The sequence below is a fragment of the Tachypleus tridentatus genome, chromosome 11, assembly GCF_004210375.1.
Source record: "Tachypleus tridentatus isolate NWPU-2018 chromosome 11, ASM421037v1, whole genome shotgun sequence".
Classification (NCBI taxonomy): domain Eukaryota; kingdom Metazoa; phylum Arthropoda; class Merostomata; order Xiphosura; family Limulidae; genus Tachypleus; species Tachypleus tridentatus.
Window position 1 is genome coordinate 24,202,437 of NC_134835.1, and position 13,710 is coordinate 24,216,146.

General features: G+C 31.7%; 1 protein-coding gene across 1 annotated transcript in view; it reads right to left on the reverse strand.

Annotated features, from left to right (window-relative positions):
* LOC143231757 (acetylcholine receptor subunit alpha-like) overlaps positions 1–11,292 on the reverse strand; it is an 88,598-nt gene extending 77,306 nt beyond the window's left edge. The window contains exon 1 of the mRNA XM_076466396.1: positions 11,019–11,292. The gene's annotated coding sequence lies outside the window, so the exon portion shown is untranslated. The remainder of the gene's footprint in view (positions 1–11,018) is intronic.
* Between the last annotated feature and the right edge of the window lie 2,418 nt (positions 11,293–13,710).

Below are 13,710 nucleotides of genomic sequence, written 5' to 3' on the forward strand. Positions count from 1 at the left end.
TTATTCTGGTCAAATATATAATGTATTATAAAATATATAATTATTATGGTCAAATATATAATGTATTATAAAATATATAATTATTATGGTCAAATATATAATGTATTATAAAATATATAATTATTCTGGTCAAATATATAATGTATTATATAATATATAATTATTCTGGTCAAATATATAATGTATTATAAAATATATAATTATTCTGGTCAAATATATAATGTATTATAAAATATATAATTATTATGGTCAAATATATAATGTATTATAAAATATATAATTATTATGGTCAAATATATAATGTATTATAAAATATATAATTATTCTGGTCAAATATATAATGTATTATAAAATATATAATTATTATGGTCAAATATATAATGTATTATAAAATATATAATTATTATGGTCAAATATATAATGTATTATAAAATATATAATTATTATGGTCAAATATATAATGTATTATAAAATATATAATTATTCTGGTCAAATATATAATGTATTATAAAATATATAATTATTCTGGTCAAATATATAATGTATTATAAAATGGATTGTAAAGGAAGAGAGAATATTGTAGTATAAAGAAAGGGGGTTATCTACTTCATGTTGCATGTTGATTGTATTATAAAGAAAGGGGTTATCTACTTCATGTTGCATGTTGATTGTATCATAAAGAAAGGGGTTATCTACTTCATGTTGCATGTTGATTGTATTATAAAGAAGGGGGTTATCTACTTCATGTTGCATGTTGATTGTATTATAAAGAAAGGGGTTATCTACTTCATGTTGCACGTTGAGTGTATTATAAAGAAGGGGGTTATCTACTTCATGTTGCATGTTGAGTGTATTATAAAGAAGGGGGTTATCTACTTCATGTTGCATGTTGAGTGTATTATAAAGAAGGGGGTTATCTACTTCATGTTGCATGTTGAGTGTATTATAAAGAAGGGGGTTATCTACTTCATGTTGCATGTTGATTGTATTATAAAGAAAGGGGTTATCTACTTCATGTTGCATGTTGATTGTATCATAAAGAAAGGGGTTATCTACTTCATGTTGCATGTTGATTGTATTATAAAGAAGGGGTTATCTACTCATGTTGCATGTTGATTGTATTATAAAGAAAGGGGTTATCTACTTCATGTTGCATGTTGAGTGTATTATAAAGAAGGGGTTATCTACTTCATGTTGCATGTTGAGTGTATTATAAAGAAGGGGTTATCTACTTCATGTTGCATGTTGAGTGTATTATAAAGAAGGGGTTATCTACTTCATGTTGCATGTTGAGTGTATTATAAAGAAGGGGTTATCTACTCATGTTGCATGTTGAGTGTATTATAAAGAAGGGGTTATCTACTTCATGTTGCATGTTGATTGTATTATAAAGAAAGGGGTTATCTACTCATGTTGCATGTTGATTGTAATCATAAAGAAAGGGGTTATCTACTCATGTTGCATGTTGATTGTATTATAAAGAAGGGGTTATCTACTTCATGTTGCATGTTGATTGTATTATAAAGAAAGGGGTTATCTACTCATGTTGCATGTTGAGTGTATTATAAAGAAAGGGGTTATCTACTCATGTTGCATGTTGATTGTAAGTCCTAAAGAAGGGGTTATCTACTCATGTTGCATGTTGATTGTATTATAAAGAAGGGTTATCTACTCATGTTGCATGTTGATTGTATTATAAAGAAGGAGGTTATCTACTCATGTTGCATGTTGATTGTATTATAAAGAAAGGGTTATCTACTTCATGTTGCATGTTGATTGTATTATAAAAAAGGGGTTATCTACTTCATGTTGCATGTTGATTGTATTATAAAGAAGGGGTTATCTACTTCATGTTGCATGTTGAGTGTATTATAAAGAAGGGGTTATCTACTCATGTTGCATGTTGAGTGTATTATAAAGAAGGGGTTATCTACTCATGTTGCATGTTGATTGTATTATAAAGAAGGGGTTATCTACTCATGTTGCATGTTGATTGTAAGTCTTAAAGAAGGGGTTATCTACTTCATGTTGCATGTTGATTGTATTATAAAGAAAGGGGTTATCTACTCATGTTGCATGTTGATTGTAAGTCTTAAAGAAAGGGGTTATCTACTCATGTTGCATGTTGATTGTATTATAAAGAAAGGGGTTATCTACTTCATGTTGCATGTTGATTGTAAGTCTTAAAGAAGGGGGGTTATCTACTTCATGTTGCATGTTGATTGTATTATAAAGAAAGGGGTTATCTACTTCATGTTGCATGTTGATTGTAAGTCTTAAAGAAAGGGGTTATCTACTTCATGTTGCATGTTGATTGTATTATAAAGAAAGGGTTATCTACTCATGTTGCATGTTGATTGTAAGTCCTAAAGAAGGGGTTATCTACTCATGTTGCATGTTGATTGTATTATAAAGAAAGGGGTTATCTACTCATGTTGCATGTTGATTGTAAGTCCTAAAGAAAGGGGTTATCTACTCATGTTGCATGTTGATTGTATTATAAAGAAAGGGGTTATCTACTCATGTTGCATGTTGATTGTAAGTCCAAAGAAAGGGGTTATCTACTTCATGTTGCATGTTGATTGTATTATAAAGAAAGGGTTATCTACTCATGTTGCATGTTGATTGTAAGTCCTTAAAGAAAGGGGTTATCTACTCATGTTGCATGTTGATTGTATTATAAAGAAGGGGTTATCTACTCATGTTGCATGTTGATTGTAAGTCCTAAAGAAGGGGTTATCTACTCATGTTGCATGTTGATTGTATTATAAAGAAAGGGGTTATCTACTCATGTTGCATGTTGATTGTAAGTCCTTAAAGAAGGGGTTATCTACTCATGTTGCATGTTGATTGTATTATAAAGAAAGGGGTTATCTACTCATGTTGCATGTTGATTGTATTATAAAGAAAGGGTTATCTACTCATGTTGCATGTTGATTGTATTATAAAGAAGGGGTTATCTACTCATGTTGCATGTTGATTGTAAGTCCTAAAGAAGGGGTTATCTACTCATGTTGCATGTTGATTGTATTATAAAGAAGGGGGTTATCTACTCATGTTGCATGTTGATTGTATTATAAAGAAAGGGGTTATCTACTTCATGTTGCATGTTGATTGTATTATAAAGAAAGGGGTTATCTACTCATGTTGCATGTTGATTGTATTATAAAGAAAGGGGTTATCTACTTCTTGCTGCATGTTGATTGTAAGTCCTAAAGAAGGGGGGTTATCTACTCATGTTGCATGTTGATTGTATTATAAAGAAGGGGTTATCTACTCATGTTGCATGTTGATTGTATTATAAAGAAGGGGTTATCTACTCATGTTGCATGTTGATTGTATTATAAAGAAAGGGGTTATCTACTCATGTTGCATGTTGATTGTAAGTCCTAAAGAAAGGGGTTATCTACTTCATGTTGCATGTTGATTGTATTATAAAGAAAGGGGTTATCTACTCATGTTGCATGTTGAGTGTATTATAAAGAAAGGGGTTATCTACTCATGTTGCATGTTGATTGTAAGTCTTAAAGAAGGGGGGTTATCTACTCATGTTGCATGTTGAGTGTATTATAAAGAAGGGGTTATCTACTCATGCTTGCATGTTGAGTGTATTATAAAGAAGGAGGTTATCTACTCATGTTGCATGTTGATTGTATTATAAAGAAAGGGGTTATCTACTCATGTTGCATGTTGATTGTATTATAAAAAAGGGGTTATCTACTCATGTTGCATGTTGAGTGTATTATAAAGAAGGGGTTATCTACTCATGTTGCATGTTGAGTGTATTATAAAGAAGGGGTTATCTACTCATGTTGCATGTTGAGTGTATTATAAAGAAGGGGTTATCTACTCATGTTGCATGTTGAGTGTATTATAAAGAAGGGGTTTCTACTCATGTTGCATGTTGATTGTAAGTCCTAAAGAAGGGGGTTATCTACTCATGTTGCATGTTGATTGTATTATAAAGAAAGGGGTTATCTACTCATGTTGCATGTTGATTGTAAGTCCTAAAGAAAGGGGTTATCTACTCATGTTGCATGTTGATTGTATTATAAAGAAAGGGGTTATCTACTCATGTTGCATGTTGATTGTAAGTCTTAAAGAAGGGGTTATCTACTCATGTTGCATGTTGATTGTATTATAAAGAAAGGGGTTATCTACTCATGTTGCATGTTGATTGTAAGTCCTAAAGAAAGGGGGTTATCTACTCATGTTGCATGTTGATTGTAAGTCCTAAAGAAAGGGGTTATCTACTCATGTTGCATGTTGATTGTATTATAAAGAAAGGGTTATCTACTCATGTTGCATGTTGATTGTAAGTCCTTAAAGAAGGGGTTATCTACTCATGTTGCATGTTGATTGTATTATAAAGAAAGGGTTATCTACTCATGTTGCATGTTGATTGTAAGTCCTAAAGAAAGGGTTATCTACTTCATGTTGCATGTTGATTGTATTATAAAGAAAGGGTTATCTACTCATGTTGCATGTTGATTGTAAGTCCAAAAGAAAGGGGTTATCTACTCATGTTGCATGTTGATTGTATTATAAAGAAAGGGGTTATCTACTCATGTTGCATGTTGATTGTAAGTCCTAAAGAAAGGGGTTATCTACTCATGTTGCATGTTGATTGTATTATAAAGAAGGGGTTATCTACTCATGTTGCATGTTGATTGTAAGTCCTAAAGAAGGGGTTATCTACTCATGTTGCATGTTGATTGTATTATAAAGAAAGGGGTTATCTACTCATGTTGCATGTTGATTGTAAGTCCTAAAGAAGGGGTTATCTACTCATGTTGCATGTTGATTGTATTATAAAGAAAGGGGTTATCTACTCATGTTGCATGTTGATTGTAAGTCCTAAAGAAAGGGTTATCTACTCATGTTGCATGTTGATTGTATTATAAAGAAGGGGGGTTATCTACTCATGTTGCATGTTGATTGTAAGTCCTAAAGAAGGGGGGCTATCTACTCATGTTGCATGTTGATTGTATTATAAAGAAGGGGTTATCTACTCATGTTGCATGTTGATTGTATTATAAAGAAAGGGTTATCTACTTCATGTTGCATGTTGATTGTATTATAAAGAAAGGGGTTATCTACTTCATGTTGCATGTTGATTGTATTATAAAGAAAGGGGTTATCTACTCATGCTGCATGTTGATTGTAAGTCTTAAAGAAGGGGGGTTATCTACTCATGTTGCATGTTGATTGTATTATAAAGAAGGGGTTATCTACTCATGTTGCATGTTGATTGTATTATAAAGAAGGGGTTATCTACTCATGTTGCATGTTGATTGTATTATAAAGAAAGGGGTTATCTACTCATGTTGCATGTTGATTGTAAGTCCAAAGAAAGGGGTTATCTACTTCATGTTGCATGTTGATTGTATTATAAAGAAAGGGGTTATCTACTCATGTTGCATGTTGATTGTAAGTCCTAAAGAAAGGGGTTATCTACTCATGTTGCATGTTGATTGTATTATAAAAAAAGGGAGTTATCTACTCATGTTGCATGTTGATTGTAAGTCTTAAAGAAGGGGTTATCTACTCATGTTGCATGTTGATTGTATTATAAAGAAGGGGTTATCTACTTCATGTTGCATGTTGATTGTATTATAAAGAAAGGGGTTATCTACTCCATGTTGCATGTTGATTGTATTATAAAGAAGGGGTTATCTACTCATGTTGCATGTTGATTGTAAGTCCTAAAGAAGGGGGTTATCTACTCATGTTGCATGTTGATTGTATTATAAAGAAGGGGTTATCTACTCATGTTGCATGTTGATTGTATTATAAAGAAAGGGGTTATCTACTCATGTTGCATGTTGATTGTATTATGAAGAAAGGGTTATCTACTCATGTTGCATGTTGATTGTATTATAAAGAAAGGGGTTATCTACTTCATGCTGCATGTTGATTGTAAGTCTTAAAGAAGGGGGGTTATCTACTTCATGTTGCATGTTGATTGTATTATAAAGAAGGGGGTTATCTACTTCATGTTGCATGTTGATTGTATTATAAAGAAGGGGGTTATCTACTCATGTTGCATGTTGATTGTATTATAAAGAAAGGGGTTATCTACTCATGTTGCATGTTGATTGTAAGTCCAAAGAAAGGGGTTATCTACTTCATGTTGCATGTTGATTGTATTATAAAGAAAGGGGTTATCTACTTCATGTTGCATGTTGATTGTAAGTCTTAAAGAAAGGGGTTATCTACTTCATGTTGCATGTTGATTGTATTATAAAGAAGGGAGTTATCTACTTCATGTTGCATGTTGATTGTAAGTCTTAAAGAAGGGGGGTTATCTACTTCATGTTGCATGTTGATTGTATTATCAAGAAGGGGGGTTATCTACTTCATGTTGCATGTTGATTGTATTATAAAGAAAGGGTTATCTACTCATGTTGCATGTTGATTGTATTATAAAGAAAGGGGTTATCTACTCATGTTGCATGTTGATTGTATTATAAAGAAAGGGGTTATCTACTCATGCTGCATGTTGATTGTAAGTCTTAAAGAAGGGGGGTTATCTACTTCATGTTGCATGTTGATTGTATTATAAAGAAGGGGGTTATCTACTTCATGTTGCATGTTGATTGTATTATAAAGAAGGGGGTTATCTACTTCATGTTGCATGTTGATTGTATTATAAAGAAATGGGGTTATCTACTTCATGTTGCATGTTGATTGTAAGTCTTAAAGAAGGGGGGTTATCTACTTCATGTTGCATGTTGATTGTAAGTCTTAAAGAAAGGGGTTATCTACTTCATGTTGCATGTTGATTGTATTATAAAGAAGGGGTTATCTACTCATGTTGCATGTTGATTGTATTATAAAGAAAGGGGTTATCTTCTTCATGTTGCATGTTGATTGTAAGTCTTAAAGAAAGGGGTTATCTACTCATGTTGCATGTTGATTGTATTATAAAGAAGGGGTTATCTACTCATGTTGCATGTTGATTGTATTATAAAGAAAGGGGTTATCTAATTCATGTTGCATGTTGATTGTATTATAAAGAAAGGGGTTATCTACTCATGTTGCATGTTAATTGTAAGTACCTACTTCATGTTGCATGTTGATTGTAAGTCTTTATCTCTGCTAACAGATATAATCATTTCTGTAACTATTGTAACTTCCCTCATAGGAGTTTCTTTCTACAGTTATAATGTTATTCGGGTTATATCTGTTGAAAAATATATTATTCAGGTTATGTCTACGGACTATTATTATTCGGATTATGTCTAGTAAAGTCTACGATGATTAAGTTTCGTAAGGGTTATATACTTTATATCTAAAACAACATAAATCTTTTAATTCACTCTGTATTAAACCGAACACAAGATATTAACCTCTTTAATGTTGTTTGTTTAAAGTTTCTAATCTAATCCTCCTTTGGTTTCTCTTACAGAATTTTTATTGCATTAAGAATGTGCTGTTACTTACGAAGTAAAATTAATTGGTAAACTGTTTTTTAACACTACAGATTGCATAAGTTACATAACTCTATTGTACCTAGAGGTGTTTATTGAATGTTTTACTCTGTTGTACTCTACTAGATGTTTAAGAAAAATGTGAACTTCGGTGTTTTTTGAGGACCAAGGTAGTGACCATGTTTCAAAGTGGCACAGCGGTAAACCTACGGAATTATGACGCTAACAAATGGTTTTCGATACCCATTGTAGGCACAGCTCAGATAGGCCATTGTGTAGCTCTGTGCTTAACTACAAACTAACAAAACATTTCGGTGTGACTTTTGTCGCAGTAAAAGTGGGTTTCGTTCCAAATTGATGCGTATTTCCTTTAAAAGCAATAACAAGAAAGTAGCTACATAAATTAAAGCAGACTTGCAGCTAAAGTATTATGACATCGTTTTCGGATATTTGGTCCACTGAATTATGACCAAACGAACTCTTTGATTGACCTGATTCTGTCAGTTGCAGCTCCAAGAAGCACTATAACTTTTTTCTGTACATTTGTCTCTTACTAATCGAACTTAGCAACAAGCGACGAAAAATAATAATATTACTACAAGAGCTATCATTAAACCGTTACTACTTGAACAGCATGACGTATGTAAGATTTTCCCGCCATGTATTTCTTTCAAGTTTAATAAACATCGAGACGATAAATCAATGATTTTCCCATATTTTTATATGTTCTGTGATTAGCTATAGCTTAATTATCAAACTAAGAACATGAGAAACAGACGAAGAAAACCAGTTGTCATCCGCATTTATTTGTCTGTTTAGTCAGCAATGAAAAGTTATATCTTCAAGGAATTCTCATAACCTTGAGCAATTTATATTCAAGAAACCTAAGTTATTGGTAGCTTTTAAATCCGACAGAACGAAACAAGTTCTACCTCGACATCATTTACGTAAACAATCTTGGATATAAATAAAAACGAATAATTTGTCACTTTGCTTCTTGTTGGTGGGTCAGCCATAATATTCCAGACCAGAATTGAAATCTCGATCCGTATGTTGATAGAACACAAACAGTTTACTGTGCAGTTTTGTGCTACGTACAAAATAAACAATATATATTTTAAATATTTTATATAGTGAAGTAAAACGGATTCCAATAAATATACAGTACTATGAATAATTAAACAACTGAAAAGTATACAAGCGCTCGGAGAAGATTCTAAACAATTATTCATAATAATACAATATTTTAATAATATTTTACAACAATACAATCTTAATATTTTATAATACAATCTTAATATTTCGTAACAATATGATCTTCTTAATATTTTATAATACAATCTTCTAAATAATATTTTAATAATACAATCTTCTTAATATTTTATAATACAATCTTAATATTTCATAACAATACAATCTTCTTAATATTTTATAACACAATCTTAATATTTCGTAACAATACAATCTTCTTAATATTTTATAATACAATCTTAATATTTCATAACAATACAATCTTCTAACTAATATTTTAATAATACAATCTTCTTAATAATATTTTATAACAATACAATCTTCTTAATAATATTTTATAACAATACAATCTTCTTAATAATATTTTATAACAATACAATCTTCTTAATAATATTTTATAATAATACAATCTTCTTAACAATATTTTATAACAATACAGTCTTCTTAATAATATTTTATAATAATACAATCTTCTTAACAATATTTTATAATAATATAATCTTCTTAATAATGATTCATAAAATAAACTTCTCGAAATTTTACTCCTACAAAATCTCCACAATCTAGGCATACTCATGATGGTCCAGTTCACTGTTATTTTTTTATATCTTTACTCAGTATGACATATTTCTGACTTGCCTCTCCAGCTAGTACAGCGGTATGTCTACGGATTTACAACGCTAAAATCAGGGGTTCGATTTACCTTGTTAAGCTCATCAAATAGCCCACTGTAGGTTTGCTATAAGAAAACACATTTTTGCTTTAAATTTTATTTCATTAGCTTCAATTTGTTCAGAAGCGTATTAATTTTATTCCAGTCAGACTTGTAAGTGTTAATAGGGACTATTATTATTATAAAAATATGAGTCACAGAAGATATATTATTCATACACCTAGGCTTGTGATGACAATTTGTGTTAATAGAAACCCTTAATAATGCTTTATAAGATAACATCTCTTAATAATGGTTTATATTCATAGATCATATTTAATAATGATTTGTAATAATAAAACTATTCTTAATAATTATTCATAATAACAAAATTTTCTTAATAATGATTTATAATAATAAACTATTCTTAATAATTATTCATAATAACAAAATTTTCTTAATAATGATTTATAATAATAAAACTTCTTAGTCATGATTCCTAATAATTAATAATAATAATACAATCTACAGAGTAACTAGCTCTAGCCATCCTACAGAATAACCAGCTCTAGCCATCCTACAAATTAACTAGCTCTAACCATCCTACAGATTAACTAGCTTTAGCCATCCCACAGAATAACTAGCTCTAACCATCCTACAGATTAACTAGCTCTAGCCATCCCACAGAATAACTAGCTCTAGCCATCCTACAGAATAACTAGCTTTAGCCATCCTACAGAATAACTAGCTCTAGCCATCCTACAGAATAACTAGCTCTAGCCATCCCATGGAATAACTAGCTCTAACTATCTCACAGAATAACTAGCTCCAGCCATCCTACAGAATAACTAGCTCTAGTCATCCTACAGATTATCTAGCTTTAGCCATCCTACAGAATAACTAGCTCTAGCCATCCTACAGATTAACTAGCTCTAGCCATCCTACAGAATAACTAGCATTAGCCATCTTACAGAATAACTGCTCCAGCCGACAGATTTATCATATATATATATATATGTTTTACAACATTATTCGGGTGAACAAAATGGTAAATTTATTTGTTAACAACCTGAATAGTTAATTAGATTTTCTCAGGTAGGCCTTGCCATCAGCAGTGAAGGACTCCGCCTTTAGTTACATTACCAACGTCTATCTCAATAGTAGACCAATAAGTCTTGGATATTATGTAGCAGTTGATGTTTTGGTATCCGATAAAAACATAATGGTCACTTTAAATGTATCTATATTATATAGTGTGAAAATGTATCTATATTATATAGTGTGAAAATGTATCTATATTATATAGTGTAAGGTTTCCAGTAAAGTTATTTTAGTCGAATAAATATCATCACCGCTTGAAGTAAAACTTAAATCAGTATATTACGAATGAAGTGAAAATTCGGTGATTTCAAACTATATAAATATTTTTAGTCGTGGAAAATACAGATAGATGAAAACCATTACGTAAAGATAAGTTGTTGTCTTTTTAAATCTAACAGAGAATAAAATATTTTGTTAGAATACTAATGAACAATACCTATCAGTTCAAAATTATTGACCGCTAGAGAAGTAATTCCTGCTCGAATATCCAAAATGATTTGTTAACAGAACAAGTGTTTCATCGAAAATGGAAACACATTAGGAATAAGTCAATAAAAATGACTAGTAATCGAGTTACTTACACTTAAACGTTGCGACAAACAAGACAACTATCAGCAAACGGCTTTGCTTTAACAAGTTTAGAGATTTCCCATGTCGGGTATTATTTCAATCCTCCATGGGTAACAAGAAGTCCTTATGTTTCATTGCTTTCTGCTCAAAAGACAGCTTCTGAGCTTAGTTTGACGGTATCTAGGGCCAGTCGATAAAGCAGTGTTATCTCGTTTGTAACCGCTCAAAAGTTTCCGATAAACTGTAGGACATCGGCCATGCGATCAGCACAGATTCCATCTCTACAGATGGCGCTACGAGCTGCGTGGGAACAGAGCAGCTGAGGAATGTGTTATCTGTGTGGTTTTCTTTGTTTCTTTTTTTTTCTACATTCACTTCTACCTTAAACAGTTTCATTGTATTCCAATATAACATAAAATAAATATTTCTTTACCTTCTGTTCAAAATCAACTGTTAATTAGAATGCATGTAAAGAAAGTGTATCTTTGTAACACAACCAATCTCTAAGATTATGTACTCGTTCAGCTTTAACAGTGACATTTATTTCGCGTACTTTACATAAAAGACAAAACTTGTCAAACATATCGAAGAAGTGACAGTTTTAACGAAAATTTGTTTGTTTGGCTTGAATTTGACGCAAACCTACACAGGGCTATCTGCGCTAGCCGTCCTCAGTTTAGCAGTGATGGACTAGAGGGAGGGAAGGCAGCTAGTCATCACCTTTCACCGCCAACTCTTGGGCTACCTTTTTACCAACAAATAGTGAAATTTATAGTTACATTATAACGCCCCCATGGCTGAAAAGACAAGAATAGTCAATGACAGGGATTTGAACCCACTACCGGCAAATTGCGAGTCAAACGCCTTAACCACCATAAAAATAATGTATAAACAATAGAGCACGGATAGTGAGATGCATCCTTGTAGGATAAATATGTGTAGAGGTAGGCCCTCAATACCCAGCTGTAGGGAAACAATGTAAATAACATTTAACATGTTTTCTTAAAAACTCTACTGCGAAAACGAAATAAAAAGTTTAAGCTTACCAACACGTCTACTCATATTTAAAACTACCACCTACTGTATACATATCTGTGAGAAATGATATCTATTTTTCTTATATATCAAAACATCATTGAAATGTGTATACATATATTAATGTATTTGTGAGACAGATTCGTACATTCGGGTGCTTATAAAATAGAAATTAAACGTGAAAATATGCAATAAGAAACAGGTTTTTGTTAAATTACATGTGCTGACAACAAAATCTCGCTGTGTTATAACGATACTAGAAGTTTCAGATGCCAGAACATGAAATATCGAAGATACATTACTGAACCTAGAAACATACACTCCTTTGTCATTGTAGAAACTGTAATGATTTAACGAAAAGATAACGGCTGTAATATATTGTTTAAATGTCGTTTAGAGACACATGAAACCAACTGTGTTCGAAGCTCAAAACAACAATAGAATGAAAACTACCACAACGTTTTAAGGGTCGTGACTGGCTAATATTCTTAACAAATAAACATGTTGATATAAAAGTAACGAAGGTCCTTGGAAAGAAATGTTTTCTAACTGTGAGTTGAACAAGTGTACATTAAGGTCTAGTTGTAAGATAACTTCCAACTGGTTCAAGAACAACGCCTTGTTATAATGTAATGATGGCGCTTTTTAATAAAAATAATTATGTTGAACCGTATCGGATGCTTTCCATAAATCAAACAGAATTAGCTGTGTAAGTCTGTGTTTATCTACTAAATCAGTTAGTCTGTGATAAATGTCTGATACTGCAAAAACTGTATATTGAAACTTTTGAAATTTGAACTAGCACCTGATAATATATTACAATATATATTACAAACCTTTCCAATCGGAAGCAAATGCCTCCAAGTGGCGCGGAGGCACATCCGCGGACTTACAACGCTATAAATCAGGTTTTCATACCTGTGGCGGGCAGGGCACAGATAGTCCATTGTGCAGCTTTGTGTTTAGTTACAAATAAAAGATAAAACCCATTTGAAAATAGTAGACCCAGCGAAGCTTGGTGGTAGCCCCACAGTGGCACAGCGATATGTCCTCGGACTTACAACCCTAGAAACCGAGTTTAGATTCCCTTGGCAGGCAGGACACAGATAGTCCATTGTGCAGCTTTGTGGCGAACTGCAAACAAACAAATTAAAGTAAATAGCTCTTTTATTTTAGAGAATAGGAATAAAAGTAAAATTGGCTGTTGGATTGGTTGTGAAACACTACTATAGCAAAATAATGTTAGAAGTTTCTAGGTGGTTCTTTTGTAATATTATTACAAAATATTATAAAATAAGGTATACTATATACCTTGCATCAGAAGGTTTGTCTGATCTACCTTCGTATCAGACCAACTAAATCACCAGTTCTTTATATGGACTTAACACGCTTATTTTATTAATATCCAAATTTCTTATATTAATTATGATCTCATCCACGACAATTAGGGTGAAGAATATTAGATTCTGATTAGAAGTTTTCAACGTAGTTTCTAAAAGATGTGTTTTTATTACAAACCTGATTAGACATTTCATATCGAACGTTAACAAAGGAAAATTAAATATATACATAAATGTTGCCAATGTTGGTTATTTAGTGTTTTGTTATTCATATTATTGTTAATACTGTTTAGTTTTGAATAATATTTACGTTCAACAATTTCTTTAA